The sequence below is a fragment of the Urocitellus parryii genome, chromosome 6, assembly GCF_045843805.1.
Source record: "Urocitellus parryii isolate mUroPar1 chromosome 6, mUroPar1.hap1, whole genome shotgun sequence".
In the NCBI taxonomy this organism is placed as follows: Eukaryota; Metazoa; Chordata; class Mammalia; order Rodentia; family Sciuridae; genus Urocitellus; species Urocitellus parryii.
Genome location: NC_135536.1, coordinates 91,115,229 through 91,143,005, shown reverse-complemented (window position 1 = coordinate 91,143,005; position 27,777 = coordinate 91,115,229). Strand labels below are relative to the sequence as shown.

Below are 27,777 nucleotides of genomic sequence, written 5' to 3'. Positions count from 1 at the left end.
TAATTAATTTTACAGTAGAATACATTATGACATATAGTACACAAATGGAGCACAACTTCTCATTTCTCTGGCTGTACATGGTTTAGAGTCACTCCGGTAGTATAATCATACACTTATATAGGGTAATAATGTCTGTCTCTTTGTACTGCCCCTCCCATCCCCACAACCCCATCCCTCCTTTCATTCCCCTCTACACAAACCAAAGTTCCTTCATTCTTCCTTATCCTCTTGCCACACTATGGATCAGCATCTGCTTATCAGAGAAAACATTGGGATTTTGTTTTTTTGGGGGGATTGGCTTATTTCACTTAACATGATATTCTCTAGATCTATCCATTTACCTGCAAATTCCATAATTTCATTCTTCTTTCAGGCTTGAGGATTATTGCATTGTGTATATGTACCGCATTTTCTTTATCCATTCATCTGTTGAAGCATCTAGGTTGGTTCCATAGTTTAGCTATTAAGAATTGAGCTGCTGTCAATATTAACATGACCACATCACTGTAGTATGCTGATTTTAAGTCCTCTGGGTATAAAACAAGGAATGGGATATCTGGATCAAATGGTGGGTCCATTTCAAGTTTTCTGAGGAATTTTCCTACTGCTTTCCATAGAGGTTGCACCAGTTTGCAGTCCTACCAGTAGTGTATGAGTGTACCTTTTTCCCAAATCCTTGCCAACACTTATTATTGCTTATATTCTTGATAATCTAGGCAAGGCTTTTGTTTCATAGTTGTCATCTCCTTTTATCTGGTCTCCTTCTTCATTCCTTTTAGGTCTCCAAGCCTCAGAGCAGAAAGTTGTGCCTGAGTTTTTCTGATTTGTTTGGGTCACACAGGGGACAGCTGGGCATAGGCCTTGTTGCCTTGTCCTGTTGCCTGTTGTCCCGATTCCCAAGGGAGTCACAAGACATTAAGTGCAACTCAGACTGTCCATTTGGTCAATGGGTGGGGACTAGGAAATCTTTTGAACTCTTACACAGCTCCAAGGAGTTTGCTTGGGAGCTCCTGAAAAGACTCCTATCTATATACAAATTAACAAATACTACATTTAATTATAAGTTAGGTCAATATCTTTCAATTTTTTTCTGTCAAAGAATAGTCTGTTTATGAAATTTTCATTTTCTTTTATTTATTTATTTTGTACACAACACCTTTATTTTGTTTATTTATTTTTATGTGGTGCTGAGGATCAAACCCAGGGCCTCGAACATGCTAGAGGAGCTCTCTACTGCTGAGCCACAACCCCAGCCCTTACCTTGATTTCTCCATGGTCCTTTTAATTCCTTTCCATTTTATTTTCACTGTTTACCAGAAATACATTCTTAATGATTGAGGACCTTTTTGATGCCAAAACCCAATTCCACTTGGCTTCCTGTGCTAATGCTCTTGATTACTCCTTCTTTCTCAGAACTTTTCCTCATTTGATTCAAACTCAACTGATGCAGGCTGAGGTTGTAGTTTAGAGGTTGAGCACTTGCCTCAAATGTGTGAGGCACTGGGTTCGATCCTCAACACCATATAAAATAAATAAATAAATAAATGAAGACACTGTGTCCATCTACACCTAAAAAAAATTTAAAAAACAAAAAACAAAAAACTTAACTGATGCTTTTTAGATTTTACCATATTTTCACCCACTGCAGCATAAAGGCAGACTCCTCACCTTTCAGGCAATACATCTTTGTTTCTTGCAATGAACTGCACATTCTTTCTTCTCTAATTTGAGTATTCTTTCAAGGCTCTACATGTCAGCGCATGACCTACTGCATCTTGCTTCTATATAGGCCTTTTGGTCCAGGGATGTGTGGTATCCACGAGGTCAAAGATACCTGCCAAGAATGGATAATGGTGCCAGGTGGACTGGGCCTGACTAGAATGTGCCGTGGCCATCACCATAAAAACCAATTATGAAGATTGTACTAAGTTAATAGTGCCAAGGTTTTTAGTCCTGCAGTTCTTTAAACCAGTTTCCATACTTTAGAGGGTACTAAGAGTAATGATTTGAAGTGCCTGGAATCCCTCCAGATCTGTGATACAGACTATGTTGAAGTAGCACCCAGGATTTGCATTTTTAAAAAGTATCCAAATGTTTCTGATGCAGTTGATTCAGGCATAATTCTTAGAGGAAACACTGCTATAACCACCTTTTCTTTAGTTATAGACTACATCCCTAGAGAATAAGGAGGCACTGATAATAATTTGTAAAAAATGCAGTGTAAATTGCTTAGAATCTGGAATATATCTAGTTCTAAAATAACAACAGTACTCATTATCTAATGTTTGTCCATGCACTGGGAATAAATCCATTTATTTCCATCCTTTTGTTGTTGTTTTTTTTTTTTTTAGTTGTTGATAGATCTTTATTTTTTTACTTATTTATACATGGTGCTGAGAATCGAACCCAGTGCCTCACACATGCTAGGCAAGTATGCTACCACTGAGTCCCAGCCCCTTATTTCCATTCTTTATAGAAACAACCTAAAAGAAGCAGGCACACCAGTTCTCATTTGTAAGAGGCCTAGAATCTAGAGGCACTCAAGAGAATTAGCAACAAGAAATACATAGTAAGTAGGTTAGTTAATGAGGTTATAGAATTAGTGTTGTTTTACGTTGTTTGAGATACTCCATTATCCCTACATTTAGGGGGAATCATGGGTCCTCTGACACTTTTACTTGATTTGGTTTGATTTCATATACTGCCTTCTCTCCACAAACATTCTTTGGGTTCCCCTCTCTGGGGGAAAGTCCCTCAGGATCCTGTAACCCACTGCCAGGCCACAAAACTGGCTTCTACAGCTTATCATCGCAAGGCTGGAAGGACTATTTTATTTCTAGCTGTAGGAGTTAGTTCTGTTGTCTAGTTTCTTTAGTCTAATGAGTAAAAAGAATCCAGAAAACCGGGATTCTCATCATATAGCAACTTCTTTAGAAGGTGGAGAAAAAGAATCTAATGCACACAAGTCAAGCTGTCAGTGGTTGCCATTTGCTTGGAGAGACACCAGCTCCTCTCATTGTGTCTCACTGACAGTTGCTGCTTTCTGGTGTTCCAAGAGAGCTAGGGACTGAGGTGTAGCTTAGTGGTAGAGTGTATTAGGCCCTGAGTTTAATCCCCAGTAGAGAGAAGTGAGACAGTGAGCTTGGGTCCAATGTGAGGCCACTAAAATAAATAACGTAAAAGTATTTTTTAGCTCAGAAGAGCAACTTGTCAATAACTTGTATTTTAAATGTTGGGCGAGGAGGAAGTATATTGTATTCATGGAATATGTGCTTCTTTGTAGGTAATCTTAATTTATCTGAGTGATTTGATGTACCCTAATGATTTCTAGTAATATGCTTTTGACAAGGTAGATGATTGGGATTTAAAATTGTGACTGAGGAGGTGTCAGATACAGTCAAGATGACTAGATTTTAGGTCTAGTGAATACAATTTAACTTTTTTTCCTTTTGTGCTCCATCTTTTAAAATGAAAGACTTTGGGACTGGCGTTTAGCTCAGTGGTAGAGCTCTTGCCTAGCATGTACAAGACTGTGGGTTCTAATCCCTGACACCAAATAATTAAAGTAACAGACTTTAATTATACTCTTTTGAGGTGTTCCTGCTGTGACTAGACCCAAGAGTTAAGGGTTCCCCCCCCCTCCCTGCCCCAGATAGTTAGTTAAATGCTATAAACTATATCAGGAAGAGAAAAAGCCAGAAGAAAAAAATTGTTTAACCAGAATAGTTTGGTTAAACTCAGATAAGATTATCACTTTAATATTGTGAAACTCTTTTGAATTCAGTGTTGTTTATGTATATTTCTAATTCTAGAGATAGTCTAATGGCTTCTTCCATAGCAAACCTGAAATCACCCCAGGGCTGGCCTCTGATAGTTAACAGTAGGTGATTAAAGATAATGCTTTTGTATCTTGGATACTGGTGAATCTAGACAACAAACAATCTCCATTTCTCTTGAGAGAGTCATGATGCCATGCCAATTTGAGAAAGGAAAATAGAATGATGGTGAGAGTCAAAATAGGGATGATTATTATTTTTTCATTGCATTCTCCAGAAGTGAGGACTAAAGTTTCCCCATTCTCTCTATATTTTCTTTTCTTTTTTTTTTAAAAATGGACACATTACTTCCATTTTATTTATCTGTCTTTATGTGGTGCCTCACATGTACAAGGCAAATGCTCTACCACTGAGCTAACACCCTAGCCCCTGTATGTTTTCTTTTAACAATATCTCTTATTTCATTATCATGTGATAAGAATTCTTGTGTGTCAAAGAGATTACTTGGAACTCCCAGGAGGGATCATGCTGGATGACCTTGCTACTGAAAAAAGGGGTCTGTGGAGCAGCAGCATCTGCATCACCTGGGAGCTTGTTAGGATTCTGTGATCTTAGGCCCCCACCCAGAACTACTGAATCAGAATCTGTATTTTAATGAGACCCCAAGGTGATTTGTATGCATGTTAAATTCTGAGCATCTCTGGCATGGGGAATTGTGGCTATATTTTACAGGTCAGGAGCACACTGATTTCCCAACCTCTTTTGATCATTAAAATGTGAACTTGCCAGAACTCACTAGAACTACAACATATGGTGTGAGGGAGATGTTGGTATGTGGGGGTTATTGGCTTCCATGTCGAAACCATGTAACACCTAATATAAACAGTTTCTGTTGTTGCTGTCCTTAATCTGGGAACTCAATGGATAATGTTGTTATGTTTTTGATAGTTGACTAGAGTCTTAATAACCATGACTAGGAGTTCTCCATTTGTAAAACAAGCAACTTTAAGTAGCAAATAGTTGATTTTAGACACTTGAAAGATAATTTTTTTCCTCTTTGGTCATTTTTATTATCTGTGAAATGTGCATATTCATTAGGAATCATTTGCCTTGGACATACTGAAATTGTAAAAAATACACACATATTTTTGAAATTATGCCATTTTTAAATTCATTTTTTATTCTCATTTGATGTATGACAGCAGAATGTATTCATATTACACACATAGAGCACAATTTTTCATATCTCTGGTTGTATATGAAGTATATTCATTGGGGCTGGGGATGTGGCTCAAGCGGTAGCGCGCTCGCCTGGCATGCGTGCGGCCCGGGTTCAATCCTCAGCACCGCATACCAACAGAGATGTTGTGTCCGCCAAGAACTAAAAATAAATATTAAAAAAAATTCTCTCTCTCTCTCTCTCCTCTCTCACTCTCTCTTTAAAAAAAAAAAAAAAAGTATATTCACACCATTCATGTATTCATACATGTACTTAGGGTAATGATATCCATCTCATTCCACAATCTTTTACCCCCCACGGCCCCTCCCTTTGCCCTACATAGAGTTCAACTATTCCTCCCATGCTCCCCCTCCCAACCCTACTATGAGTCAGCCTCCTTATATCAGAGAAAACATTCAGCATTTGGTTTTTTGGGATTGGCTAACTTCACTTAGCATTATCTTCTCCAATTCTATCCATTTACTTGCAAATGCCATGATTTTATTCTCTTTTATCGTTAGTAATATTCCATATCACCATGATTTTATATATATATATATAGCATTATCTTCTCCAATTCTATCCATTTACCTGCAAATGCCATGATTTTATATAATCTCACAGTTTCTCTATTCATTCATCTACTGAAGGGCATCTAGGTTGGCTCCACAGTTTGGCTATTGTGAATTGTGGTGCTATAAACATTGATGCGGCTGTGTCCCTGTAGTATGCTGTTTTTAAGTCCTTTGGGTATAGAGCGAGGAGAGGGATAGCTGGGTCAAATAATGGTTCCATTCCCAATTTTCCAAAGAATATCCATATTGCTTTCCATATTGTCTATACCATTTTTCAGTCCCACCAGCAATATTTGAGTGTGCTTTTTCCCCAACATCCTTGTCAACACTTATTGTTTGTGTTCTTAATAGCTGCCATTCTGACTGGAATGAGATGAAATCTCAGTAGTTTTGATTTGCATTTCTCTAATTGCTATAGATGTTGAACATTTTTTCATGTTTGTTGATTGATTGTATATCATCTTCTGAGAGGTGTCTGTTCAGTTCCTTGGCCCATTTATTGATTGAGCTATTTGTTTTTTTGGTGTTTAGTGTTTTGAGTTCTTTATATATCCTAGAGATTAGTGTTCTGTCTGATGTGCAAGTGGTAAAAATTTGCTCCCAAGATGTAGGCTCTCTATTCACCTCACTGATTGTTTCTTTTGCTGAGAAGAAAAAGCTTTTTAGTTTGAGTCCATCCCATTTATTGATTCTTGATATTAATTCTTGTGCTGTAGGAGTCTTATTAAGGAAGTTGAGGCCTAATCTGACATGATGGAGATTGGGCCTTCTTCTAATAGGCATAGTGTCTCTGGTCTAATTCCTAGGTCTTTGATCCACTTTGAGTTGAGTTTTGTGCATGGTGAGAGGTAGGGGCTTAATTTCATTTTGTTGTATATAGATTCTCAGTTTCCCCAGCACCATTTGTTGAAGAGGCTGTCTTTTCTCCGATGGCTGTTTTGGGCGCCTTTGTCTAATATAAGATAACTTGTAATTAAGTGGTTTAGTCTCTGTGTCCTCTATTCTGTACCATTGGTCTACCAGTCTATTTTGGTGGCAATACCATGCTGTTTTTGTTACTATTGCCCTGTAGTATAGTTTGAGGTCTGGTATAGTGATGCCACCTGCTTCACTCTGCTTGCTGAGGACTGCTTTAGCTATTCTGTCTCTTATTTTTCCAGATGAATTTCATGACTGATTTTTCTATTTCTATGAGGAATGCCATTGGGATTTTGATCAGAATTGCATTAAATCTGTGTAGTGCTTTTGGTAGTATGGTCATTTTGACAATATTAATTCTGCCTATCTAAGAACAGGGTAGATCTTTCCATCTTCTAAGGTCTTCTTTAATTTCTTTCTTTAGCATTCTATAGTTTTCATTGTAGAGGTCTTTCACTTCTTTCTTTAGGTTGATTCCCAAGTATTTTATTTTGTTTGAGGCTATTGTAAATGGGGTAGTTTTCCTTGTTGCCCTTTCAGAGGTTTTTGTCACTATTATACAGAAATGCCTTTGATTTATGGGTGTTGATTTTGTATCCTGTTGTTTTGCTGAATTCATATACTAGTTCTAGAAGTTTTCTGGTGGTATAGAATTATAATGTTGGCAAATAGTGCTAATTTGAGTTCTTCTTTTCCTATCTGTATCCCTTTAATTCTTTCGACTAATTTCTCTGGCCAGTGTTTCAAGAGCTATGTTAATTAGAAGTGGTGAAAGAGGGCATCTTGTTCCAGTTTTTAGAGGGAATGCTTTCCATTATTCTCCATTTAGAATGATGTTGGTCTGGGGTTAGCATAGGTAGCTTTTATGATATTGAGATATGTTCCTGTTATCCCTAGTTTTTCTAGTGTTTTGAACATGTATGGGTGCTGTATTTTGTTGAATGCTTGTTCCATTGTTTGGGGCATATATATTTATAATTGTTATGTCTTGTTGGTATATGGTTCCCTTGAGCAGTATGAAATGTCCTTTTTTGTCCCTTTGATTAACTTTAGATTAAAGTCTACTTTATTTGATACAAGGTTGGAAATCTCTGCTTGCTTCCTCAGTCCATGTAAGTGGTATGATTTTTCCCAACCTTTCACCTTCAGTCTTTTTATGTCTTTTCCTATGAGATGAGTCTCTTGGAGGTAGCATATTGTTGAGTCCTTTTTTTGATCAAATCAGCTAGCCTATGTATTTTTATTGGTGAGTTTAGACCATTAACATTCAGGGTTATTATTGAGACATGATTTGTATTCCAGACATTTTTTGTTATTTAACTTGACTTGGTTTTTTTCCTTTGATTATCTTTTTCTTTAGTATAATACCTCCCTCTGATGATTTTTATTGTTGTTTTTCATTTCCTCTTCATATAATATATTTTTAAAATATTTTGCTTTTTAGTTGAAGTTGGACACAATATCTTTATTTTATTTTTATATGGTGCTGAGGATCGAACCCAGGGCCTTGCACGTGCTTGGCGAGTGCTCTACCACTGAGCCACAACTCCCTCCCCCTTTATAAAATATTTTGCCAAGGATGTTCTGTAGTGCAGGTTTTCTAGCTGTAAATTCCTTTAACTTTTGTTTATCATGGAAGGTTTTTATTTGATCATCACATCTAAAGCTTAATTTTGTTGGATAATACAAAATTCTTGGTTGGCATCCATTTTTTTTCAGAGCTTGATATATGTTGTTCTAGGATCTTCTAGCTTTCAGAGTCTAGGTCGAAAAATCGCAAAGAACCTAATTGGTTTCCCCCTATATGTAATCTGATTCCTTTCTCTCATGGCTTTTAATATTCTCTCCTTATTCTGTATGTTAGGCATTTTCATTAAAATGTGCCTTGGTGAGGATCTATTGTGATTTTGTACATTTGGTCTCCTGTAAGCCTTTTGAATTTGGTTTTATAATTCGTTCTTTATGTTTGGTAAATTTTCTGATATTATTTTGTTGAATACATTGTTCATTCCTTTGGTTTGGAACTCTATGCCTTCCTCTGTCCCAGTAACTGTTAAATTTGGTCTTTTTATGCTATCCCATATTTCTTGAATAGTTCTGCTCATGGTTTCTTACCATTTTCACTGTGTGGTCTACATTCTTTTCAATATTATATATTCTGTCTTAATTGTCTGAGGTCCTGTCTTCCAAGTGGTCTCATCTGTTGGTGATGCTTTCAGTTGAGCTTTTAATTTTAATTCATTTCAAGGATTTCTGTTTGGTTTTTCTTTAGAACCTCTATCTCCCTATTGAAGTAATCTTTTGCTTCCTATATTTGCTATGTAGTTTTTTGTCGAAATGATCTTTTGCTGATTGATTTGTTCTCTCATGTCATACTTTAATTCACAGAACATTTTAATTATGTACATACTGAACTCCTCTGTCATTTTATCTGCTGTGCTGGCCATTGATTCTAATAATGTGGTATCTTGATTTGTTTGGGGCACTTTCTTCCCTTGTCTTTTCATGTTGCTCACGTATCTTCCTTTCTGGCTCTGTGGATCAAGGTGTTATCATTTTTAACCCTAATCGCTTATATTGCCCCTGTAGGGTTCCAGTATCTCACCTTTGAGGGGAAGGACAATGTTAACAGACCCCAAAATAAACAAAATACTACCTAAAAACAAAGAGTTGTTATTAAGATATTTCCAGTTTGGTCACAATGTACAGAAATGGTGAATTCAAGTATTATTTACAATATAATCAGTGGGTTTGTAAAAGGGTTTACAGTTTCTAATGGTGGACAAAGAACTAGGGGTAAGGTCTAGGAAGATATCCTGAGGAAGTTGGAGGTGAGGATATAGAGTTATTATATCTTAGGAAGTGTGAAAGAGAAATCTAAAGAAGGTTAGTAGCAGGAGAATAGAGAGGTATTACTTTGGGGCAGACGAGTAAGAGGGAAACAGCGGAGTACATAAGACAAATACACATATATACTAAGAAAAATTAAAAATGTTAAAATGTTAAAAATAGTAAAAATAGTAAAATAGTAAAAAAGTAAAAAAAAAAAGAAGAAAAAGAATTTACAGCACAACTGTAATATACTATTCAGTTGTCTCAGTCCTCAATATCCTAATTCATGCAAAGTACTTGTTTTCACATATGTTGGGGATGTGAGGGCAGGAGAATAAAAAGGGAGAAGAAAGAAAAAAAATATCTCAAAGGAAGAAACAAGGATTGTTTTGGTTGGAGATCGGTATTTTTCCTGATTCCCTTCTCATCCAATAGGTGGGGTTATCTGTTCTTAGTTGGTACCTCCTCCCTCAGGATGGTGGGGATTACCAGAGTTGAGGATTGGTCTTGGGTGTAGGACTCCTGGAAGTGGGGTATGGCACCTGCCGGTCCTGTTGGTAGACTGTTCCTCAAGGATCTCCTTTTGGGGTCTGCTCCTGTGATGTGGGTCTTATCACCGTATCTCACCTGTAGACCTCACAGTTCCTGCTCTCTAAATTGGTCTCTAAAGTCTATCTCCCTCACCCTTTCCCTTTCTACTTCCTAATCAGGAAGCTTTCTCTCTGGGGGTCTTGTGTATTACACTCCTGTGGCTTCACACCTGTTGCTGTACACCTTTTGAATTGGGCAGTCACTCTGCCAAGTCAGTGGCTGCTGTGGATTGGGGGGAATTAGAAAACTATGGATACCTGGCTATCTGATGTTCCAAACTGGTAGTTGCCCTGATTAAAGATGGTAATGGAGATGAACCAAGATGAAGGCTGCTGCTTTCAATGATGGCGTGATGGGTCTGGTGGGGGGAGCTGGGCGATGGCATTGTGTGACGTGTTCAGAGATGAGCTCTGTGGTGTGCAATGTTCCAGTTGTAGGCTTTCTTCAGAGTCTGGAATGTCCCCAGATGCAGGCAAGCTACTGTGAGTAGAGGACTATGGCTGTAGCTACCCAGTCCCAAGATGGAGGCAACTGGGGGAGCCCCACATTAATATATGGGGGTTCACACGGGAGTGGCGGCTAGAGTTCCTGCATGTGAGTAATGGCTGAGTGTCCTTTGTGGGAGCAGTGTCTGGGAATTCTGCATTGGTGCTGATGCTGGGGTCCCGCTAAGGCACCCGCAAGGCCTGCTTGGGCAAGTAGTCGGAAGTCAGGAGTTCTTTTTTAACACTGAGGCCCGGGGGCCCCATGTGGCATTGACCATGATTCCTAGGTAGGATCAGCTGTGGAGGGGTCCTCTATCACTCTCATCAAAGCAGTATTTCCACTAGTTGAGACCCAGGTCATGGAGCGAAACAGAAGGCTGCCTCCCTGTGGCCTACCATCTTGGATCCCCAAAAGATAATTTTTAAATGAAGATTTGTTTTGAAAGAATTTAGTAGTCATTGGAAAAGGGTGACTGTCTAACTATGCCTAATGCATAGGTATAATTATTCTGATACATGATATTTAAAGGAATTAAATGATGTAAAAAAATGTAGACAGTGAAGTGTAGAGTCTCCTCTACACTTTAGTGAAGTGTCACAGCTGTGACAGGGTCTTTTAGAAAGCATCAGAAATGTCAGATGACTGTGAGGAAATGGTACATTTGTGGTTGGGGTTCATATTTGTCCAGTTCTTCTTCCTAATTGCATTTCTGCTGGTGTCTCCTTTTTGTATGGAATATGTTTTTTGAGTGACCAGTGTCTTGTAGGCATTGAAGCTTGAGCTTTTTATTTATTTGTTTATTTGTTTTTGTCACATGAATTTTTGGGAGTGTGGCATTTATTTTCTGACTGCTTTAGGTATCTGGCTCCCCGCTGATACACATACCACGGGGTCAGGCCAGGTCCCTACTGCTGCAGGCCTTTTCCCCTGTACTTTAAGAAGATGACATTTTACATCAGGATGCAGTACACATGTCATTCAAAGGCCTTTCTGTAGCTTCTGGAGCATAGGGACTTGCTGAGTTTGCCATGATTGCATACATATTTTTGAAAAGTCAAATGTCTGTATAAAACAGTTTGTCAGGCTGGTATTGGAGGAAAACAAGAAGTGAAATCATTTGTTTGGGAGGAATATTTTGGCATGGTTTCTCTGAAGTTGGATAAACATAATTTGTCCATGTACCCATCTGGGCACACAGTAGCAGTCCTTCTGCCCACAGAAGAAGTTTGCACACATTTGACAAGTTACTAATCTGCATCTCTGGGATATAGATAGATGGTATCTGTGTGTGCATGCATATATGTGTGTGCATGCATGTGTGCACTTGAGTATGGGGTGTATTTGTGGGTATGTATGATTATATATTATCTCTTTATATAGCATTGATAGTAGAGCCTCCCTATCTTTTGGTAGTACCTTCTACTTCTTTGAAGGATTGTTCAGGGTCAGGTTGATGGGTATTCCCCTTTTAACCTGTCTGACCTGAACACTTTTGTACTATGCCATTCTACAGGGGTTCTCACCCAGGTCAGTCTTATTGCCCAGACTGCTTGCCCAGTGTCTCCCAAGAACAGAAAGTAGAAAGGGAGGCCTTGCAAAGGCATTTCAGGTTTTAATATATACATATACACACACACACACTAAGATTTTATTTCCTTCCAGGTGAGGGCAACTATTCTTTTCTCCTCCTAAGTTTGCTTTATTCTCACTGATCAACTGTGTTAAAATGGGTTTAACCATTAAAAGTATCAGTTTGTTTATGTCAGAGATCAAAGTGATTTTATTGGGCTTGTTTTTTTAGTTTTTGTGGAAACGTGTCCCATAAACTAAAATTATTACAATTTTGCATCTTTATATCATTTGATTAACTGTTATCAGTAAATCTATGAATAAATTCTTCTTGACATCTATTTTCTCCTTTTGTCTATTGATTCATTGTTGTCATACCTTTTTATTTTCCAAAGCAGGCCCCACGCTTGGTTGCTTCGAGCATCATCAGCATGAGATGCAGCAAAGGTCGCTTACCATCATTCCTCCTCATGCCTCTTCGCTTGCATCTGGCATTTCTCAGGGAGTGTGTGTCAGCTGGAATACAAAATGGGGCCTCTCTGCATGTAGACATTTGTGGTTTATGAAATGTGCTGGCCAAGGACTGTCCTCTTGCAAATTCCTTCCTACAAAATCCATTTCAGAAATACTACTGGACCTATCCTTCAGTAATACTCAGGGCATTTTCCTCAGATTATTCATTGGATGAGTTTATACCACCTCAATTGTTTTAAAGTGTTTATATATATAGCAAAAGTGCTGCATTTGTGATCAACTCAATCACCCTGAGTCGGAATGATGGAGATAATTTACACTCATATTTCTGGATGACATGTAGGTCAGCTTTCCTGGAGTCTGTTTTGGATTGTGGTGGACTTTCGAGGCTAGGTAATATCCAGTCAGGGATGCCTTGGAGTGCAGCATGCAGTTGGAAGGGCCAAGGCAAAAATGGGAAGAAGATATAGGAGCAATTCACAGTGGTCTGCACTTGGCCTCTCCAGGAAGGAATAAGGTAGCTAAATTATGGAAAAGCTTCCAAGCCTTGCTAGTGGGGGTACATTTTAAAGGGAGCCAGAAAACACAATGCCTTGTTCAGGAACATCTGACAGGGGCTTCTTTTGGTGGGCGGAATTCAGGGGTCATTGTTAAAGTCATGCTAAAGAGAAACCGAATTCCCTAGGGATGCTTATTACCCATAGTCTTAAGCTTGTTGCTTAGAGATTCTGATTCATAGGTCTGACGGGGGCTTCTGGAATCTGTATGTTTACAAGTGCTCCAGGTGAGTCTTATGCTTGGGTACTTCTGGGAAACATTCTTCGTTGCTAGACTATTTATTTTGCTCTGTTGGCTGGTTCTCTAGGGGTCTAGTGAGTAATGTACAGTGAGTCACTGGATCATGGTAATGTTATATCTATGGATATAATAATTCACTGATGCTTTCTAAAGAGGTAATTTCAATGTGTCCTTCAATGAATTTTCCCAGAACTATTATTTATCAGCCCAATGGAAAATTTTTGGATGCATTTGGTCTAATTAAAGAGATGAATAAAGTCTCTGAACTCATTGACCCCTTGTCTTCGAAAGTATCTTTTAGAATATTGATGTGCATATATTAGCAATTCAGAGTAAATATTATTAACCAAATGAATCAGGAAGCATAGACTTTGGATATATGTTATAGACATAAACCATTTGAATGTATGTGGCCTGAAATAATTTGTTCTACCATCAAAAGAAATTAAATAAAATGGAAAACAAAACTCTTAAGATTTCTTTACACTGACAATAAACAACTTGTTGTAGGAGCTTGATAAACATGAGAGGAATTCCAACAGATTGGTAGGTGGGAATTTTGTGGCTCAGTAAAACATTTTTGTCTTAATTAGGACTAGCTGGTTATAAGTGTCTGAAAGGAACTTGAGCTAGCCTTAGCAGAAAGAAAGGTTTATTACAAAGTTGCCAGATCCAAGAACAAGAGAGCAACTGAGTCTTAGAGAGACCAGCCCAGACCCAGGGATGCTCATGCTACCTGCCAACCCTTGATTTTGTTTGCACAGCTGCTTCTTTCTTATCTGTGTACAGATTAGATTTAGATTTCTCTATTCCACAGTCCCCTTCATGGAATATGACCACCCCGCGGTACCTGAGTAATTCCCGAAGACCCTGTTTAACTGTTCTTGAAGTTCCAGTTCCAAACTCAGGAGAGGAAACCTGCCTGGCCTGGCATGAGAAATTCAACCATGAAAGCACAAGCCTGCAAGAGTCCATGTGTATCTAGAGAGATGGGATGGAATGTGGAGATGTAGTTGTTGAGAAAAGAGGAGCCTTGTAAGCTGGTCCACTCCCCACAAAATACAACTACAATGATATATGTATGTCTGTTGAAGGTTTTTGTGATGTTGCTCCAATAAGATATTAACATGGTTACAGTGTTTTATTAACAAACCCTGGCCTCTTTTCTGTGCTTTGGTAAAAACTGATAGATTTAGTTCTATCCTCTGGCATCTGATTTAACCTCTATTCATGTTTGAGTTTGAAATTAAGTGACTCTTCAGAGGAAGAATTCCTCAATTCATCTTCCTTGCTTCTATGTATCCTTCCCTTCTACCTCTGATGAGATCAAGGATATTTTTGGTCTGAAGGAAGGAAGAGCTTTAGAAAGTGTGTACATACATGAAAACGAGCCTTCAGTCATGTACTTCCTACCTAATTTATACAACTTTCTGGGCTAATTACTGTCAATAAAAAGGGAGCAAGACTGAGAATATAACAAATACACAATTACTATAATGCAAAGTAAGGTGAAAATTCTAGAAGATTAGTATAGGGAGAGAGAACATTAGGGTTATGGAGTCGGCTAAAGACTTCACAACCATTTCACTTGACTTAGGCCAGAAGATATAAATTGAGTTTGTGGGGGAGAGAGGATTCTAAATTCTAAAGTCAGAATAAATAGGATCTGGATGTAGCACAATTCAAGGTGTATAAAACCCGTTTCACTAGAACAGAAGTCAGGGACACAGTAGATTATTAATCTAGACAGGGTCACTTAGCTCATATCCTCTGATGGGCAGAGTGAGGAAATTACACTTAATTCTATTGGCCATTGATGGATTTGGGAAAGAGTAATCACACCACTACAATGTGAGCACCAAGAGTTAAAAAACCTGCCTGTCTCTCTCTTTTTTTTTAATCTGTAGAGTCTAACACAGTGTCTGCCATATAGAATGTTGTGCTTACCAAATACTCGTGACTGAATGTTCAGCATTATATCTTAAGGGCTAGAGGTATAGCTCATTGGTAGAGCTCTTACCTAGCATATGCCAAGCCCTGTCCCAGCACCACAAACAAACAGAAAACTATTATCTAGCAGCATCTCAAAGAATGAGCTGTAGGAGAAAACTGGCAGGTATGAGACCAATTTAGAGGTGAATACAGTAGCTTGTGTGAGAATTAGTGAAGAACTATGAGTTACAATAGAAAGGATGAATGCTGACTTTTAAGACACTGGAAGTGGAATCTGAGGGCCAAAAACATGGGAGGGAAGAGACTGTCTCAGTCAAAGGACTAGATTCCTAAAAGAAGTGGAGGACCAAAGGAAACCTATGAATACTGTTTTATGAAAGAAAAAATATGAAATACTTTGTTCCCTTGGCTTTTTTTTTTTTTTTTTTTTGATACTGGGGATTGAACTCAAGGCAATCAACCACCAAGCCGCAACCCCTTTCGTTTTTTGTATTTTATTTGGAGACAGGGCTTTGCTAAGTGCTTAGGCTGGCTTTGAACTTGAGATCTTCCTGTCTCAGCCTTCTGAGTCACTGGGATTACAGGTATCTATCACTGTGCCAAATTCCCCTTGCTTTTTAAATTAAAAGTTGATAACGTTAAACCTAAGTTCCACTCAGCTACATTCTCAATCCTTTGTTTTTTTGTTTTTTAATTTTGAGATAGGGTCTTGCTAAGTTACTGAGGGTCTAAGTTGTAGAGACTGGCCTCCAATTTGCAATCCTCCAGCCTCAGTCTCCTGAGTTGTTAGGATTACAGGTGTGTACTACCAAACCTGACCAAAAGTGATATTCAAAAACATATATTTAAAAATAAAAATAAAAACATATACTGAAAGTCTGCTTCTCTTTCATCTTGATGTCCTATGATGAGGCTCTCTGTGTTCCAAGTAGAATATTAGGACTGAGCTTTATCCTAAAATTCATACATGGCCACTTTTTTTTTTCCTCTTCTTCTCTTGACTCAACAGAAACAGGCAAAGAGAGTTTATTGTGGCAAACAAAAACCATCAGTTAAAAAAAAAAAGCAAAATAAAAACCATCAGTTTTTTTTTAAAGTTTCTTATGGAAATTAAGAGTACCGGTCTTGAGTTTCCTTTCTTAGGAAACAAAAGTTTGTGAAAAAGATGAATATTTAATGAAACAACCACCATATTATAAAAGCGTGGTTGTACACTTCCTTCTGGAACCTAGTATTGTGAAACTCTTTCAGTCACTGATTCCCATTTTTCCTCATCACAAAATCTTGTTCACATTAATGTGCTGCAATTTATCTTTTTCTTAAGTCTCTTGTGTTTAGAGAAGAAAAAGCTAAATTATTCAGAAAATATTTTATTAAGGACTATATCATAAGCACTCTGTTAGGCACTGGTAGTAATGAGACTTATGAGTTATATTTTCCGCTACAGAGAAACTTATACTCCTGGCTGAAGAAACAGGCCATATGTAAACACATATACGTATATGCATATGGATATATGGTATGAAGTAAACAACATTATGAACATGTGCCACGTGTGCCAAATAAGCCTGATTTCATAGTGTTTATTTTATGAACAATTTAAAGACCATCAGTCAGGTACACCATACCATTTAAGTGAATTTGATTTATCATTTTCTTCTCCTAAAGAAAAACACTTAAGGAGTGTTCCCAAAGATCTCATTGAGAGAGAAAATCATGTTTGACAAATTAAACAAAATATAGTTATTAATAGCTTACAGTTGCTATAAATTGATCCTGAATGCCTGCTACTTGAATAATGGAACAGGTTCTTTGATTTACCTTGTATCTCCATTGCCAAGTGTTTCCATAGTTACAGTGCTCTTTGTGTAATGTCCCCAAGCTGGTAGGTAGTCTCAAGTTGCCCATTTTCTCAGATTGCATATTTGCAGTCTTTAGCAATGGATAAAATTTAGTAGTTATGATAAAGATTCATAGTGATCTTCAAAACTGAAGGTAGAATGATTTCAATATAGCACTTTCTTTGGAAATGAATACAACAAGATTGAATTTAAACATATGCATGTTTACATCTTTAGAAGAAAATTGTAATTATTCATCTCTTTGGTAATTCAGGAAAGGCATCTACAACATTAATCTTTGATTTAAAAAACATTATACTATTTAAAAAATACCAAATCTGGCTATTATATACATAATTAAGTTGGTAACATGGGGCATCTAAAGAGAGTAGTGTTATGTATTTTATATGTCACCTTGATAATTTTTTAGGTGAATGGTCTGAGAATCCAAAGATTAAGTAAGCTACTCATGGGCTTACAACTCATAGGTGGGGACTAAAATTGTACCCTGGTGGTCTGATATTGACCTATACCACACATTTTCAGATAGCATCTTAGCATCACCACAGTCTGCCTCTGACCTCAACTCCAGTATAGCTGAATTTAAAATGGAGACTAGTACAAGAGTTCCTCAAATCACAGTCTTAGATCAAGTAAAGTGAGGGATGGAGGTGAGCATGCATGTAGGTCTGTGTGCATGCAGTGTACGCTGCTGAGGGCAGCATGTCGGAGGCCCCCACTGTGCTCTTTCTTTAAGATAAAAGGAGGAATGGGCCAAAGACAACATTTTAACAGGCCCTTGTGCCTAATCAACCACTTGTTCGTTTCTCTAGCTTTATAATTTGTGCTTCTGATTTTTGACTTACTTCATGTGCTGTGGGCATCCTTCGGTGAAATTCTTTCTGTTTCTTACTTCCCAATTCCTTTCCTTCTTGCTATGCCTGCAGAAAACCACCCAAATAAAATGTCTTGTGTTAGATAATGACCAACTTTTTAAAGGACAACAAGCATGCCTCTCTCCTGGAAACTCTTAGACTGACAGACAGTGGTCAGTTCCACATTACACGTACACTTAGAACCACTGTAATAGGTTTGTGCAGGGCTTCTTTTGCATGTGAGTGCACTTACAGAGAAGCATCTAAAACCATGTCTGAGGTTGTGCGTACAATATTTTTGCTGTAGGATGGGAGAGTAGAGGTTGGGAAGTATATTTAGATCTGGAGACCCGGAGACACCATCTTTCTGTCTTTTCCTGTGCTGACAAAGTTTTTCTATTCTATCAGGTGGCCAACTTTCATTTTTTATTGAAATCTGAGTTTTTAATGTAAATCTCTGAAATATGGGACTAATATGGAAGTTTTATCAGCCAATATCAAGGATCCAAATATCAAAAATACCAAGGGTTTGTTTTATGTATTAATGAGCTTCTTGAGGAAGAAGCTATTTTGACTGGTGTTGGGGTGGTGGAGCGGGGACTACTATTGGGGGCAGAGCTTAAAAATTAAGGGCCTAGGGCTTAGACTGAACCGATTTGAAATTCCACCTCTGATATTACCAGCTGTTTGATATCAGACAAGCTAGTTAACCTCTCCAAACCTCAGTTTCCTCTTTGGTAAATTGAATAATAGTAATGCCTGTCTCTCAGGGTTATTGTCACAATTAAAGGAGATCATACATGTAAAATATGTATATATCATTTACTCCATGGGATGGAGTGAATCAATGATAGCACTGGTATTTCCACTCCTCTTAATTCTAGTCCTGAGTATTTCTCTGGATACATAAAGGTTTTGGGGGAAGAAAGAAGAGCGAAGAGGGAACACTCTGTTTTAATTCAGAAGTGTATGAGTGGAAGCAAAACTTACAGAGGAAGAAGCCGGGTGCAATGGTGCATGCCTGTTATCCCAGCAGCTTGGGAAACCAAGGCAGAAAGATTGCAAAGTCAAGGACAACCTCAGCAATTTAGTGAGACCCTAAGCAATTTAATGAGACTCTGTCTCAAAGTAAAAAAATAAAAAGAGCTGAGGATGTGGTTCAGTGGGTAAACACCCTAGGTTCAATCCCTGGTACCCAAACAAATTCAAGAATCAGGGCTTCATTTTTCTCTTTCAAGCCTGATATTAAGCAAAAAACATGGAAATGAGGGAATATTATAATTATTTTGTAATGTTATTAAAATTGTTGGGTTCTTACTACATATATATGGTTTCATTTATATGAAATGTCCAGAATAGGTAAAACTATAGAGACAGAATTTTTTTTTTTTAAAGAAAGAGTGAGAGACAATGAGAAAGAGGGGGAGAGAGAGAGAGAACTTTAATATTTGTTTTTCAATATTTGGTGGACACAGCATCTTTGTTTGTATGTGGTGCTGAGGATCGAACCCGGGCCGCACGCATGCCAGGCGAGCGCGCTACCACTTGAGCCACATCCCCAGCCCTAGAGACAGAAATTTGATTAGGGATGGTGCGGGGCTTTTGGGGTGAAAGTGAAAGGGAAGTGGGAGCGTTTCTTTGTGGGGTGATGAAAATATTTTAAAGTTGATTGTGGTGGGGGCTAAATGACTTTGTGCATGCACCAAAACCCACTGAATTGTGCAGGTTGAACATCCCTCATATGAAAACTGAAAAGCCCTGAAATTGAAAGTTTTTGAGGGCTAACATAATATTCAAATAATTTCAGATTTTCTTACTTGGATGCTCAATTGGTAGTCTGCAAATATTTCCAAATCTGAGAAACTCCAAAATTTAAAACATTTCTAAGAATTTCAGATACGTGATGCTCAACTTGTGTTTGTTAAGTAGGTGAGTTATATGGTATGTGAATTATATCTTTTTAAAATGTTTTGTAGTTGTAGATGGACAGAATGCCTTTATTTATTTTTATCTGGTGCTGAGGATTGAACCCAGTGCCTCACATGTGCTAGGCAAGTGCTCTGCCACTGAGCCCCAGCCCCAGCCCCATGAATTATATCTTTAAAAAGTTTAAAACCTTGGGCTGGGGATATAGCTCAGTTGGTAGAGTGCTTGCCTCCAATGCACAAGGCCCTGGGTTCAAACCCCAGCATCAAAAAAAAAAAAAAAAAAAAAAAAAAAAAATCTTGGGTAGTTTTGCCTGTCTCATTATCTAGAATGCCACTCTCTTAGAGAGTAGAACCTAAGTCTTTCCCCTCTAAACCCCTAGCATAAAACCCAGCACACAGTAGACATTCAGCAAATGTTGAATAACAAAGGACTCCTTGAGTGGGTGCTTGGTAACATCCAGGACAGAATTCTCAAATGGTGTGACTCATCATACAGGAATCACTTCAGTTAGGCTCACTGTGCTTCAACTCAGTATAAATATGAGGCTTTCAATTTTTATTTTATATGCACATCCAAAGAAGTTTAAAAATTGCTGGTACAGATCATTGAGTTTTATTCCTAATGTAATATAGTCTTATTTCAGTACCTAGGATGATGGTGATGATGATGATGACGACGATGATGATATAATATTTATCCAGCATGTTCTATGTCTCAGGCACTCTTCTAAGCATTTTAAATACATATTAACTTCAATCTTCCTAAGGCTGAGGTAGATTTTATTATTCTCACTTTTCAGATGAGGAAATTGAGTGAAAATAATTTATGCATGGTCACACAAGTAGTAAGTAGTAGAGCTGAAGTTCAATGTGGCCCCACAACCCACACTTCTAACCACCCCACCTGGTTGTCACATAATGCTTTGTTTTATATATTTCAAAGGAGCCTGCTCTGACTATTTTCCCCTCATATTCACAGAATACTGTATCACTCTTAAATTTTTATCTTACATTGTTGTCTTTTTGGGCTCTCTATGAATCCTACTTACTCAACTTGATTTTAAAACCTATTAAGGGCAGCGACCTTTTCTAGCCCTTGCCCTTGTTGTCCTGTGTTGCTCCTTTATTATCAAGATGATGAGTGATTTTTACAATAATGGATAGCCTTTCTCTTCTACTGCTTTATTAAGGTAAATGCCCCTTTTATTATGGAGATGTTTTATAAAAGATATAATTAATGCTTTTTAATGGTGGGGTGAGGGAGAAGGATGAGTCTATCATCCCTACCCTCTCAGTATTTCCATGGAAATGTTCTATTAAGAGGTCAATATCCACCTTTTAAAATTCATGGTAAAACACACATAAAATTTACTATTGGAATCTCTTGAAGTGAACAGTTCAGTGACAATAAGCATATTCACAGTCTTGTGTAGCCATTAGCACTATCTGGTTCCAAAACATTTCATCACCCCTAAAGGAGACCCACTAAGCAGTCACTCTCAGTTCTCTCCTGTGTGCAGTCCCTAGCAACCACTAATCTGCCTTCTGCCTGTGGATTTGCCTATTTTGGATATTTCATATAAATGGAATCATACAAGGTGTGGCTTTGGGAGTTTGGCATCTTTCACTTAGCATAGTGTTTCCAAGGTTCATCCATGTTGTATGCTGTATTAGGATTCTATTCCTTTTTATAACAGAATAAATTCCATTGTGTGAATACATTGCATTTTGTTTATTTGTTTATTGATGGATATATGGATTGTTTCTACATTTTGGCTATTGTTAATAGAGCTGCTATGAAAATTCATGTACGAATATTTGTTTGAACATCTGTATATATATGTGTGTGTGTGTGTGTGTATGTGTGTGTGTGTGTGTATATGTATATACACACACACACACATACACACAGATTTGGAATTGTGGTGTCATAGAATTTATTTTTAGCTTATTAAGGAACCCCCAATATTCCTTTTATAGTGTTATAAATACTACATTACTCCTTGTACTACCATTAAACATCTTCCTGTGAGTCCTGAAACTGATTGGTTGGCAGGCCCTCTCAGTTCCGCCTGTATGATCCCTCTTCTCACCTTTCATGTAAGCCATCAGATTCTTAACATATCTTATTAAGCCAAGTGCTAACTGTATGATTTGGGCAAGTTGTTTAACCTCTCTGAATCTCAGTTTCATTACTGATGAAATAGGAAATAATGACTACACAGGATTGCTAAGAATGATGAAGTGAGTTAATACATATACAAGGCTCTTAGCTTTGTGTTGGTGCAGTAGGGCTCAATAAATGTTAGCTGTTTGTTTATTTATTTATTTTTGGTACAGGGGGTTGAACCCAATGGTTCTTGACCACTGAACTACATCCCTATCCCTTAAATATATATATATATATATATGTTGTAGTTGGACACAATAACTTTATTTTATTTATTTATTTATATTTTTCACATGAGCTCTTATTATTATTATTGCCTTATAATTCTTAATACACCTTTATACCACAATTTATTATATCTCTGTATACAAGATATGTTGACACCAAATTCACATCTTCATACATTTTATATAACGATGAGGGTCTCCTTCCACCATCCATGCAATTCCCCTTCTCCCTCCCTTTCCCTCCCACCCCTCTTCCCTATCTAGAGGTAATCTTCTTCCCATGTTCTTCATCCCTACCTCATTTTGAGTCACCCTCCTTTATATCAGAGAAGACATTTGGCATTTGTTTTTTGGGGATTGTCTAACTTCACTTAGCATAATCGGCTCTAATGCCACCCATTTCCCTGCAAATGCCATGATATTATTATTTTTTAGTGCTGAGTAATATTCCGTTGTGTATAAATGCCACATTTTTTTTTTTATCCATTCATCTATTGAAGGGCATCTAGGTTGGCTCCACAGTCTAGTTATTATGAATTGTGCTGCTATAAACATTGACGTGGCTGTGTCCCTGTAGTATGCTGTTTTTAGGTCTTTTGGGTATAGTCCTAGAAGAGGAATAGTTGGGTCAAATGGTGGTCCCATTCCCAGCTTTCCAAGGAATCTCCATACTGCTTTCCAAATTGGCTGCACCAATTTGCATTCCCACCAACAGTGTATGAGTATACCTATTTTCCCGCATCCTCACCAACACTTGGTTGTTGTTTGTCTTCATAATGGCTGCTACTCTTACTGGAGTAGTAATTTTAATTTGCACTAAAATTAGTAGTAGTTTTAATTTGCATTTCTCTGATTGCTAGAAATGATGAGCATTTTTTCATATATTTGTTGATTGATTGTATATCCTCTTCTGAGAAGTGTCTGTTCAGGTCCTTGGCCCATTTGTTGATTGGGTTATTTGTTTTTTTGGTGTTTAGCTTTTTGAGTTCTTTGTATACCCTAGAGATTAGAGCTCTATCTGATGTGTGAAGGGTAAAAATTTGTTCCCAGGATGTAGGCTCCCTATTCACCTTACATCTTATTTCTCTTGCTGAGAAAAAAACTTTTTAGTTTGAATTCATCCCATTTGTTGATTCTTGGTTTTAATTCTTGTGCTATAGGCGTCTTATTAAGGAAATTGGGGCCTAGTCCTATGTGATGAAGATTAGGGCCTACTTTTTCTTCTATTAGATGCAGAGTCTCTGGTTTAATCCCTAGATCCTTGATCCATTTTGAGTTAACTTTTGTGCATGGTGAGAGATAGGGTTTCAATTTCATTTTGTTGCATATGGATTTCTAGTTTTCCCAGCACCATTTGTTGAAGATGCTATCCTTTCTCCAGTGCATGCTTTTAGCACCTTTGTCTAATATAAGGTAGTTGTGATTTTGTGGATTAGTCTCTGTGTCCTCTATTCTGTACCATTGGTCTACCAGCCTGTTTTGGTGTCAGAACCATGCTGTTTTTGTTACTATTGTTCTGTAATATAGTTTAAGATCTGGTATAGCAATACCACCTGTTTCTTCCTTCTTAAAATTGCTTTAGCTATTCTGGGTCTCTTATTTTTCCAGATGAATTTCATAATTGCTTTTTCTATTTCTGTGAGGAATGCCATTGGGTTATTTATTTATTTTTAAACATTTATTTGTTAGTTGTAGTTGGACACAATATCTTTATTTTATTTATTTATTTTTATATGGTGCTGAGGATGGAACCCAGGGCCTCGCACGTGCTAGATGAGTGCTCTACTGCTGAACCATAACCTAAGCCCATCCCCAGCTCTTATTTTGAAAAAAATTTTGAGGGGCTGGGGTTGTGGCTCAGTGGTAGAGCGCTCGCCTAGCATGCGCAAAGCACTGGGTTTGATCCTCAGCACCACATAAATGTAAAATAAAGATATTGTGTCCACCTAAAACTAAAAAAAATAAATATTAAAAAAGTTTTGAGACAGAATCTTACTAAATTGCCTGTACTGACCTCAAACTTAAGAGCCTCCTGCCTCAGCCTCCCAAGTTACTGAGGTTATAGACATGTGCCACTGCACATAGTTGCTGTTATTTATTTTTAAGTGTCTTCTAACCTCTCTTCCTCACATGATTACCACAAATCCATTAGTCAAATTACTGCTAGAATTTTTCTAAGATGCAAATTTGATCATGTGGCTTTCCCTATATCCCGCTGTAATTATGCTTACAGGATAAAGAGCAAACTCCTTGGCTGGGTTTGAGACCCCATTCTTTGGTTTTTCCTGTCCTTTGTGGCTCCTTATCAAAACCAATGTCTGTGCCCCAACTAGCCACAGGGTTGCTATAATTTCAGGTCACTTGTTTAATCTTCCATGTTTTACTTAATTTTTCTACTTTGGCTTCTGAGTAATTCCCTTATTAAACTTAGCTAGTTTCTTTCATTTACCAGCAAATGCCAAAATTTCACAGAATACTGTATCACTCTTAAATTTTTATCTTATCTTGTTGTCTTTTTTAACCTATTAAGGGCAGGGACTGGCTCTTGATCCTTTTCTAGCCCTTGCTCTTGTTGTCCTGTGTTGCTCCTTCTATTATCAAATGATGAGAGTGTTTGCTCTATTTTATTTTGAGTTTTTTGTTTCCGCTGAGGGAGGTTTTTTAGGCAATTTGGTCCACTCTCCTACCAGAAATAAAGTTTTAAAAAAATATTTCTGATTTCCCATCTGTTTCTTGTCTTTTACCTTTGCCTCTCATACCAGACTCCCTTCAGGCTAGACCTGAACTAAATTCATCTTTATATTCCTAGGTTCTGGAACATGGGGGAATTATATATATATATATGTATGTCTTTAAGCCACAATATTGATTTAGACTACTTGTTCACCTTTAAAAATTCACAACAAACTAAATGCTACAATTATTAAATAAGAATCTAGGTAACTGCCAGCTGCTGAGTCAAGTTGGTGCATATGGGATCATTTCCTGATGGCCATATTAGATTTCCCTTTGTGGTCAGATCATAAGCATCTTCATATTCTGATCCCTGGATATGGTTTACATGTGCTGCTTCCTCAAATTGTGGATTGTAGTCATAATATTTTAGCAGAATTATAAATATATTTCCCCAAGGGAATGATGGCCTGAGTTTTACAACTGAGGGAAGTATTCTTAAAGTTACTGTCAATATTTCACTTATAGATATATCAGTTAAAAGTGATTTTTAAAAATATTTATTTTTTAGTTATAGGTGGGCACAATATCTTTATTTTTTTATTTTTATTTGGTGCTGAGGAACGAACCCAGTGCCTCACGCATGCTAGGCGAGCGCTCTACCACTGAGCCACGGCCCCAGCCCTAGAGACATATCAATTAAGATGTCTTACTTTTCCATGGTTGTTTCTTGAAACAATTTTGAGGTGTAATATACACCATGCAATTCACTCATTTAACATGTAAAATTCAGTGGGAAAAAAAGGCAAAAGGATAATCAGCCCAGATAAGTGAGAAGACATACAGAAATGTAATAGCTTCCTCCATTGTTAGATCTGTCCTGTGGGTCATGTAGAAAAGGTCTGTGTCTATATTGTGTCTCCCAGAGGGAGAATCAAGATGTTGCAGCCAAATAGCTGCACATCAGCATTTATATCTGAATTCATATAAGAAGAATTTCTGACAGTTGGTGTTATTTGAAAATGAAGTGGGCTGCCTTGGGAGTTCATAAAACTCTCCATCAATAGTAGTATCCAAGCAGGAACAAGATGATTACTAGTGGGGAATTCTGCACTGGCGGTTCAGGCATCAGTGGGTTGTACTAGATGATTTCTGAGATCCCTTTCTATTGAGAGTAGTGGATGCTGTGGAGTCTAGAGGAAACAAAGGTTGAGGAAGTTAGCTACAGCCTGCAAAATAGTGGGTATATATAATGTAAGGTATAATATGTATAATTTCTTGAAATTTGGTGGTCAGATCATAAAATTTTAGAGCAGTGAAGAACCTCATTGATCATTCCCATACTATGTAGATGGGGACATTCAGATACAGAGTTTATTCATATTGCCCAAGATCAAATAGCAAGTTAGAATAGAATTAGGACTAGAATCTGTAATGCTTTAAGACAAAGGAGTTATTCATTTTAATAATTAAGAGAAAATAAAAACAATTTAATGAAAATAATGATGGACCCAAGACTAGGTTATGCCTAGATTCTTAGTGCATTTTTAATGAAAGCTATGTATGCCTAGGATGCCTTTCTAACCTTTTGAGGACAAGATCAAAGAGTGTGAATGACAAGATTTGCCACAAAACTTACCCCTGGTGCTGCTGTCAGAGAGAAGATATTGAACTGAATGAACTATTGACTTGGCACAATATGGCTTTTTAAACTGTGTTCTATGTCTGTTTTTTTTTCTCTCTTTCTCTCTTTATCTTTGCCTTTGTCATTGTTTTTGAATGTTCTATTATTTTTGTAGTTTGATCTCACAGATTTTGTTTCATGTCAGATCTACCTTTATTTCAATATTTACCACAAATAACAAATACATTAAATAGCACAGCATTCAAAACTTCTAACATCAATAACTGTAAAAACCATAAAACATTCAACAACAATGGAATAATAGCAGCTGGAAAAAGAATTGTTTGGCTTAGCAAACGCTTGGCTAGGAGGACATCAGCTATTTGGAGGCCTAAGCAGTATTACTGAGGTAGACAGGTTGGATAGAATGTGGATAGACAGCAATTCTCTCCTCCAAATTTAAGCACATAGCGTTAAAATATCACAATGACTGGTAACCATATGAGACTAGCATGAGGAAATAAAATCTATTTTTGATCATTGTTTTGGTTTTTGCAGTGCTGGGAATTGAACCCGGGACCTCATGATGCTAAGCAAGTGCTCTACCACTGAGCTACAGCCCTAGCCCCTATTTTGAATATTTTAAAAGGAGCGTATGAAATAAAGTTCTTTGTTTAAAATGGATGCATTTTGTTATAATGGGAGCATCTGGATTTGCCTCTGTGAGATTGCATGTCTTAATCTTCCCCAGAGCATCTTACAGAGAATAGGATATTTTGCATATTTCCAGGGTTGTTTTTACTGTTTTGTGATCCCATGAAATATCCTGTGATACTTATATGTGTTCACTGAGGCCCAAAGGTAAAAAGAAGAGCATTTTATTCTGTCATCTGAAGCATGTAATCAGAAAGTATTGGAGAAACCTGTCATGAATTATGAGGACTTTCAATGAGTCATTTACAGAGTATCTTCCGCCACCAAATCCTGTGAAATTCAGTTTCATAATTGCATCACACTCCTTTGGTACCATGGTTGGAGTCAGAATTCACTTGGGAAAACACTAACTTAATTGCCAAACTTTATCTCTCCTTCCTTCAGTACACCTGCAAAGTGCTTCTCATAATGGGAATTATGCTTGTTCCAAGAAGAAGCTATTCTTGTGAATTAGCCAATTAGCCAGTGTTCCATATCTTATCTCTCATTCCCAAGCCTATGAATTTTTTCCTCTAAGTACTGACACTTATTTGT

At 37.5% G+C, this 27,777-nt stretch overlaps 1 protein-coding gene and 1 non-coding gene across 4 annotated transcripts in view; both read left to right on the top strand.

The window, feature by feature from the left end:
- Nucleotides 1-27,777, top strand: part of Frmd5 (FERM domain containing 5) — a 303,923-nt gene that overhangs the window by 88,994 nt on the left and 187,152 nt on the right. The window lies entirely within an intron of this gene.
- On the top strand, nucleotides 20,037-20,104 carry Trnaw-cca (transfer RNA tryptophan (anticodon CCA)). The gene has a single exon. It is a non-coding gene; the product is annotated as a tRNA-Trp (tRNA).